Raw genomic sequence first — 8,135 nt, 5'->3', positions numbered from 1 at the left:
GCAGACAATTGAGTTTCCTCTCTGCGGGATTCAAAAAGTTTAATCTAATCTTAACTGAATAGTAAGAGATGGTAACCAAAGCATGATGCGATGGAAAAGAATGAGATAAAGAACTAGACTTCATGAAGGAACAAGGGATGGAAAGCAGAACAGACGGGACCCAGACCTAATGAAATAAAGGAATTACAATACAATAATATTTTTGTGGTCCCTGTGTCGAGGTCCGTTAAAACTGTCCAAAAAGACAACAAATAAAGTGGTTAGAGATGATCGATAATAAAAAGAGACAGTTTAAACTAAATGAACTCTAAAAGATGACAGCTCCTTTGATAAATGTGAGGTAACTAGATCCAACCAAAAGCCGGAGTTAAGGTTGTACTGGAATCATTTGGTCAGAGGCAACATCCATATTTCACCAGAGACAATAGTCAATAAAATGAAGGAAATTCCAACTTTCTTCTAAGAAGAGCATCTGTCTTTGGTTTGTTTTGTTTTTTTGAGCAGCCTCTGCTCTGTACCGTGCAGCAGGGTTGAGCTGAAAGGTACCGTTTGGTGCTGTATCAGTGAAAACAAACAACAGCTGACGGGACCCAATCCAAAATGCATGATTAAAAAGGAGCAGTCGGAAGGAGCCGCCTGCATGCTGGAGGAGGACTCTGCAGGCGAATGATTCAGCATCTGAAACTGAGATGTTACTAAAAACTATTTTTAATTTTCTTTAAAGTAGATAAATTGCAAGTGCTTTTTTCTTCTACTGTAAAAAAATGCATCCCCGCCATCTCTGATCTATTTTCCTCTCTGACGGAGCCTCTCTTGGATTGTCCTTCGTCACAGCTTGAGCTCTTCTTTCCCCCCTGAGGTGATGATCTAATTCTGTTGGTGGAAATGTAGCTAACGGCCTGTTGACCAAAATAGGGGGATGAGGATGGACGAGTCACTAAGAAGGGGGCAGAGCCTCTCTGGCGGGGTCAGAGGTGTGGAAAGGGTTTGGGAATATCCGGACAGACCTGCGGTGTCAGCACAGTTCCACGGGGCAAGCCGCCTCCTCTTGGGGGCGAATGCAGCATCCTGTTAGCCGGTAAAAGGAGATATAGCTGGTGCCAGAGGTTAACACAGCCAGGTTCAAGAGGTCAGAAGGCCGTGCGACCTCACCTGTCCTTCTCCTCAGTTCCAACCGTCGGAACAAACCTGTTACCACGCTTGAGGGAGGACAGACATGGAATTGCTGTGCTGAGCTGAGAGAAGCTCCCCGCTATGCTGCAGATGTGAGCTGCTGCGGCAGCAGGGGCTGCACATTTACAACGCTTTTGTTGGTATGTTAGCCTGGGGAGGTGAAACCAGAGAGAAACGTTCAGTGTTTGCGTGCATGTGCTTCACATTTGAAATGTCTCCACAGGTGTTAACGCTCTGAGAGAGAGCCTTGCTCTGAGGATGGATCCCACCAAGCTGGACACCTAGGAGACCAGCCATACATTTATGACTGTCAGTTTAGTTTCATAATTTTACAATAAATCAAACTTGAAAGTTTGCGTTTTCATAATCGGCACAACGTATTTAAAAAACACAAGTTCATGAAAGTGAGATGGTTTCATTTTATTTTTCCAACTAAGCAGGTAAATGTTCAAAAATATTTCTTGACAGGCTTTGTTCTCACGAATGTTTATCCTTTGGTTTTTATTAAAATGTTTGCTTTGTCCACTACTCAACCATAGCTCAAGGGAAGAGTAGCTGTCAGCTGGTCGGTTTTGGCTCCCTTCCCAGCCATGAGTCCTTGGGCAAGGCACGCAAATGCACACTGCCTCCACCTTTTTAAACTAAAAAAATCACTAAAAGCTACTGAAAGTCTATTGATGAGAGACACGGTCTTCAATTTCTCAAAACATCAAGGCTGAGTCATAAAAAAACTGATAAACCCCTAAAATCTGGCTATTGATTTATGTTTTTCCACCATATTTAAAAAAAAAAAACAGTGTTCTAGAGGTGAAAAGAGTCTCAGACAGGATGATGAGCTTAAAGTTAGAAATCGAAGGGGTGATGGTGAATGTAGTCAGTGGGTATGCGCCACAGGTTGGCTGTGAGTTAGAAGTGAAGGAGAGATTCTGGAGTGAGTTGGATGAGGTCATACAGAGTTTCCCCAGAGGAGAGAGAGTTGTTATTGGAGCAGACTTTAATGGGCATGTTGGTGAGGGCAATAGAGGTGATGAGGAGGTGATGGGCAGGTTTGGTGTGAAGGAAAGGAATCTGGAGGGACAGATGGTGGTGGACTTTGCGAAGAGGATGGAAATGGCTGTAGTCAACACTTACTTCCAGAAGAGAGAGGAACATAGAGTGACATACAGAAGTGGAGGTAGGAGTACCCAGGTGGACTACATCCTATGTAGACGAGGTCATTTGAGAGAGGTTAATGACTGCAAAGTGGTGGTAGGAGAGAGTGTAGCCAGACAGCACCGCATGGTGGTGTGTAAGATGACTCTGGAGGTCAGGAAGAAGAAGAGAGGGAAAACAGAAAAGAAGACCAAGTGGTGGAAGCTACAGAATGAAGAAACTTGTGAGGAATTTAGGCAGAAGTTGAGACAGGGTCTGGGTGGTCAGGATGAGCTTCCAGATGACTGGGAAACTACAGCAGAAATTATCAGGGAAACAGGTAGGAAGGTGCTAGGTGTGTCATCTGGAAAGAGGAAAGACGGTAAAGAGACTTGGTGGTGGAATGAGGAAGTACAGGAATGCGTCCAGAGGAAGAGGTTGGCTAAAAAGAAGTGGGATGTAGAAAGGACTGAGGAAGGTAGACAGGAGTACAAGGAAGCGCAGCGTAAAGTGAAGAGAGAGGTGGCAAAGGCCAAACAGAAGGCTTACGATGAGCTATATGACAGGTTAGACACAAAGGAAGGAGAGAAGGACTTGTACAGGCTAGCCAGACAGAGAGACAGAGATGGGAAGGACGTGCAACAGATAAGGGTGATTAAGGACAGAGATGGAAAGGTGCTAACAACCCAGGAGAGTGTACAGAAAAGATGGAAGGAGTATTTTGAGGAGCTGATGAACGTGGAAAATGACAGGGAAAGAAGGGAGGAAGATGTGGTTGTTGTGGAGCAGGAAGTAGCAGAGATTGGAAAGGATGAGGTTAGGAAGGCTCTGAAAAGGATGAAGAGCGGAAAGGCCGTTGGTCCTGATGACGTTCCTGTGGAGGTATGGAAGTGCTTAGGAGAGGCAGCAGTGGAATTTCTAACGAGGTTGTTCAATAGGATTTTAGAGAGTGAGAAGATGCCTGAGGAATGGAGGAGAAGCGTTCTGGTTCCGATCTTTAAGAACAAGGGTGACACGCAGAACTGCAGCAACTATAGAGGAATAAAGTTGATGAGCCACACAATGAAGCTGTGGGAAAGAGTAGTGGAAGCCAGGCTTAGGAAAGAGGTGGAGATTTGTGAGCAGCAGTATGGTTTCATGCCCCGTAAGAGCACCACTGATGCCATTTTTGCTTTGAGAATGTTGATGGAAAAGTACAGAGAAGGTCAGAAGGAGCTGCATTGTGTGTTCGTAGATTTAGAGAAGGCGTATGACAGGGTGCCGAGGGAGGAGCTGTGGTACTGTATGAGGTCGTCTGGAGTGGCAGAGAAGTATGTCAGAGTAGTTCAGGACATGTATGAGAGAAGTATGACGGTGGTGAGATGTGCTGTAGGTCAGACAGAGGAGTTCAAGGTGGAGGTGGGACTACACCAAGGATCAGCTTTGAGTCCTTTTTTGTTTGCTATGCTGATGGACAGGCTGACAGACGAGGTAAGACAGGAATCTCCCTGGACAATGATGTTTGCGGATGACATTGTAATTTGCAGTGAGAGTAGAGAGCAGGTGGAGGAACAGCTAGAGAGGTGGAGGTTTGCTCTGGAAAGAAGAGGCATGAAGGTCAGTCGTAGTAAGACAGAATACATGTGTCTGAACGAGAGGGATCAAGGTAGAAGCGTTAGGTTACAGGGGGCTGAGGTGAAGAAGGTGCAGGAGTTTAAGTACTTGGGGTCAACAGTTCAGTGTGATGGGGAGTGTGGAAAAGAGGTGAAGAGGCGAGTGCAGGCAGGTTGGAGCGGTTGGAGGAAAGTGTCAGGAGTGTTGTGTGACAGAAGAGTGCCAGCAAGACTCAAAGGAAAGGTGTACAAGACAGTGGTGAGACCAGCTCTGCTATATGGGTTAGAGACGGTAGCAGTGAGACAGAGACAAGAGGCTGAGATGGAGGTAGCGGAGATGAAGATGTTGAGGTTCTCCTTAGGAGTGACCAGGTTAGACAGGATAAGGAACGAGTACATCAGAGGGACGGCTCATGTTGCCTGTGTTAGCGACAAAGTCAGAGAAGCCAGACTGAGATGGTTTGGACATGTTCAGAGGAGGGATAGTGGATATATTGGTAGAAGGATGTTGGAGATGGAGCTGCCTGGCAGGAGGGCAAGAGGACGGCCAAAGAGGAGATACATGGATGTCTTAACAGAGGACATGAAGTTGGCTAATGTTAGGGTAGAAGATGTCCATGATAGAGTGAGGTGGAAAAGGACGATTCGCTGTGGCGACCCCTGATGGGAAAAGCCGAAAGAGAAAGAAGATTTAAAAAAAAAAAACAGTAGTGATCAGAACATGAGCTTTTAACAACTAAATAGAAACCGATGAAATTATGATATCTACAAGCAGTAGGTTTAATTGTGGAAACTCTTCCATTTTTTTGAATGAAACTAAACTTTTATATTAAATGTTCCATTTTAATTGCCTAAAAGCTGTGCAATCGCCTGCATAAAGACACGTGGAGGTGCAGCAAGTGAGCCATATGAAAGTGTGATGAATTAAAGCTGCAGAAGATTCAGAGGTAAGGAGGTTAGCACAGCACATCCATAACTGCTGCTCCTATTTCACAACAGTGGCTGACAGGGTGACCTCCAATCTCTGAACTCGTTCCTCCTTTTTCCTCCAGAGGAGGTATATTGCAGAATGATAATGATCTAAATTTACACTGCCAAAATTAGAGGAAAAGAGGGGGAAAAAGTGAAAACTAAGACCTGGGTCAACTCCTGTTGAACCCCTTTGTGGATTTAGGAACAGATCACTGAAGGCAAATGATAGCCATGTTTTTTCTTTGTGCTCCAAAGCCATTTTTCTCAATGCTGAGAAGAGCCTTGTGAAATATTCAAGTCTCTCTGAAGGATAGTTAGGGTGTAAAATGACAATCGGTCTCCAGATGAGTTTGCACACATATGGATGAGGCAATCCGAGCCTTTCCATAATGCAAACATAGTTAGCATGTAACCTTGTGTTTCTTTAGGATACAGTTTCAAAAAGGAAATCTGGATTTGGGATTCTGGAGTCGCATGTGACTCACATGCAGTGTTCAGGGACGGAAAATGAATCTCTTCAAAATAATTGCCAAATCAGGATTGTTTGCACTTCTGTTCACTCAAATTATAAGAGCCCTGGCCTTAAAGAACTGAAGATGTTAGCAAGGTGGCATCCACATCAACCAAAAGGGATTTTGCAAAAGATTTGAATGAGAGCAGGAGCTCTTTTAATACAGAACGCCCCTTAGTCTATTGGCTTGTACTGCTCTCATTTGAAGCAATAATGATGATGATGATAATATTCTCTTTCAGACGGATACTTTGAAAGAAGAGATGGGACAAGATAAACAAAAAATACAAGAAATTTCCTAAAGGGAGTGAGAAGTAGTAAACATTTAATAAATTTTAATGTAATAAATTAAAAAAAAATTACATTAAAAAAAAATTCATCACTTATTTTCTTAGGCCTTATATATAAAACCACAGTAATTAAGACATTTTGTTGGAACCATAACGTAGTTACAGTGCCATTAATAAAAATAAAGCATTTTAAAAGCTTTTAACCACTGGTGTTTTAAGAGCTAAACAGTTTAGTAGTTTAGAAATCCAAATCAGACTTAGACTGAAAAATCAGAATCCGAATTAGAATTAGAATCAGAATCAGAAATTGTGATGCTCTCCAGCCATTTGAAGAATATATATGTCAGGGTCAAATTAAAATCATATTTAAATGTAAAATGTAAAAAAGAGCTAAAATGTCTGAATTCAAAATTTATACATCTATTGCACATGTCAAATACCCGGTGATCTACTTTAATGAGATTTTTTTTCTTTTTTAAAATGTGCCTTAAGGTGTCTTTTTTTACCATTTTATTTTTCAAACTATTCGGCTCATTTAACAAAACAAGCTACTGGAATGAACAGCAGAACATCTTCCAGATCCACCTTTAATGTCCAGTTGCCCTATGGAACACAATCCTGTGATAACACGACCCGGGTGACCGCTGCTCATTGTGACACTGTGGTGAGTTTCCTCAAAGTGTCAGGTCAAACGTCTCCAAGGACATTATCTCTAAAGAGGCAACTTCCCGCCTTCACATATAACCATCTTGCCCAGCTAACGTCGCGAGCGGCTGACCAAGTCTGGGTTCAGGTCGCTGGAGATAAATAGAAAAATAAACATTTGGGCCAGCTGTCAACCAGACTATCAAACTGTAGCCTGCAGCAGATCTCTTTCATCGCTGCCGCAGAGGGCATAGTCTCACAGGAAAACAAGACAGACAGAGTGGAAAAGAAAACACAGAGACACAAGTGAAGAGAAAAAGAAGCAGTGTCCCTTGTTGCAAAAGGGAAACATTTTAAAAACCTACTGATGGATTAATTCACAGACGTGTGAAAACACCTCCAATAATGTCCACTGGGGTACTGGAAACGTCAACGGCTTTTAATCTTCTCCTCTGCAGAATCAAAACTGACAAGTTTACGAGAACGACGGTTATAACTTTTCATTTCTAACGCTCTTTGTGGTCCACAGAAGCTACAGTCTGGACATTTATTGTTTTTTTTTCATTTTGGAAATATTTTCATGGCACTGATAAAAGAAATCCATCCACTCTGACAAGTCCTGTGGTGAACGAAGGCCTGGGTTTTTACACACTGCAACTGCACAAACCGAGGCAAAAATTCTACTGTGAAAAAATAAATAGGTATCATATTTTCTACACTGTGAAGTGCACCGGATTATAAGGTCCACAGTCAATAAATGGAGCTTTTTCGCACGTATTTTATATTTTGGACGTCCTGAACTATAAAGCCACGATCACAGTGTCCTCAGCAACGCGAATTCAAGCGGCCACTTTCAATGAAAAGTCTACGTAAATGCGCATTTAAGGGCTGGTTTCGCGTTCAAAACCCTTACATGCACGGGTAGCACTCAAGTTTCTATAACTTTTTTTGGCTCAACATACAAAACGTGCAGTCATTAAACTCATGTTGCAAATGAAACCATTTTGAACTTTGACCAAACAGGGACCAACTTGGTAGTGACATACTGGTAGCATTTGTGGAAGAGCCAACCATTTGAAAATTAGTCATGGAGGAGAATTTAATCATTGCAGTTTGTGCCTGGCTCTAAGAAACCAAGAATTCTATCTATCAGAATAGAGCTGTGAAAGAAAAATCACGGCGCTTGTTCAGTGTGAATTTCATGTGCTAAATGTTCGTTCAAGACGCAGCGTTTAGTGCGTTCTTGAGGGTACGTCACATGCTTGACGTGTCTGTGGCTTAAAGGGCTTGTATCATGCAAAAATAAACTTTTGGAGCTTTTAAGTGTATTATAATGTTTATTCCTCGCAAAGAAATTCCTAAGTGGTATTTTGATACATTCCTGAATTTTAATTCAATTCAATTTTATTTACATATCCCATAGTCGTCTCAATGGGCTTCATACAGGTAATTGTAAAAGAACATGAAATTAGTTGTAAAATAAAATAGGTAATTGCTAAACGAAACCGACTAAGCTAAACTGTGCATCCCTGCCCTTAGATCCTCCTTCTCAGAGTACCCTCCTTTTCTGGGCATTCCTCTAAGAACTTGCGCTCTAAACACCAGCCCCTCCCAATCCACATCACATTGATAAGACATAGATAAGTTAAGAACAGCCCCTTCCAGGAAGAGTCTGCGCTGCCAGCACCGTCTCCAGGCTAACACGCACACTTTCTCTGTTGAGCTAGCGGTGATCAGCAAAACTCTTTCATTTTATATGCACAATATGCACATCCATCCATCATCTCCAAAAGTTTGGATGTTTTTTGTTTTCGTGGGCAA

At 42.5% G+C, this 8,135-nt stretch overlaps 1 long non-coding RNA gene across 1 annotated transcript; it reads left to right on the top strand.

The window, feature by feature from the left end:
- Positions 1-1,203: 1,203 nt before the first annotated feature.
- Positions 1,204-1,524, top strand: LOC144994894 (uncharacterized). The gene is made up of 2 exons (XR_013658578.1): positions 1,204-1,313; positions 1,397-1,524. It is a non-coding gene; the product is annotated as an uncharacterized LOC144994894 (long non-coding RNA).
- The last annotated feature ends 6,611 nt before the right edge of the window (positions 1,525-8,135 follow it).

This window comes from Oryzias latipes, chromosome 10, assembly GCF_053564925.1.
Source record: "Oryzias latipes strain Hd-rR chromosome 10, Olatipes_Hd-rR_3.1".
Classification (NCBI taxonomy): Eukaryota; Metazoa; Chordata; class Actinopteri; order Beloniformes; family Adrianichthyidae; genus Oryzias; species Oryzias latipes.
The sequence above is the reverse complement of the archived record's forward strand: the minus strand, read 5'-3'. Positions and strand labels throughout refer to the sequence as shown.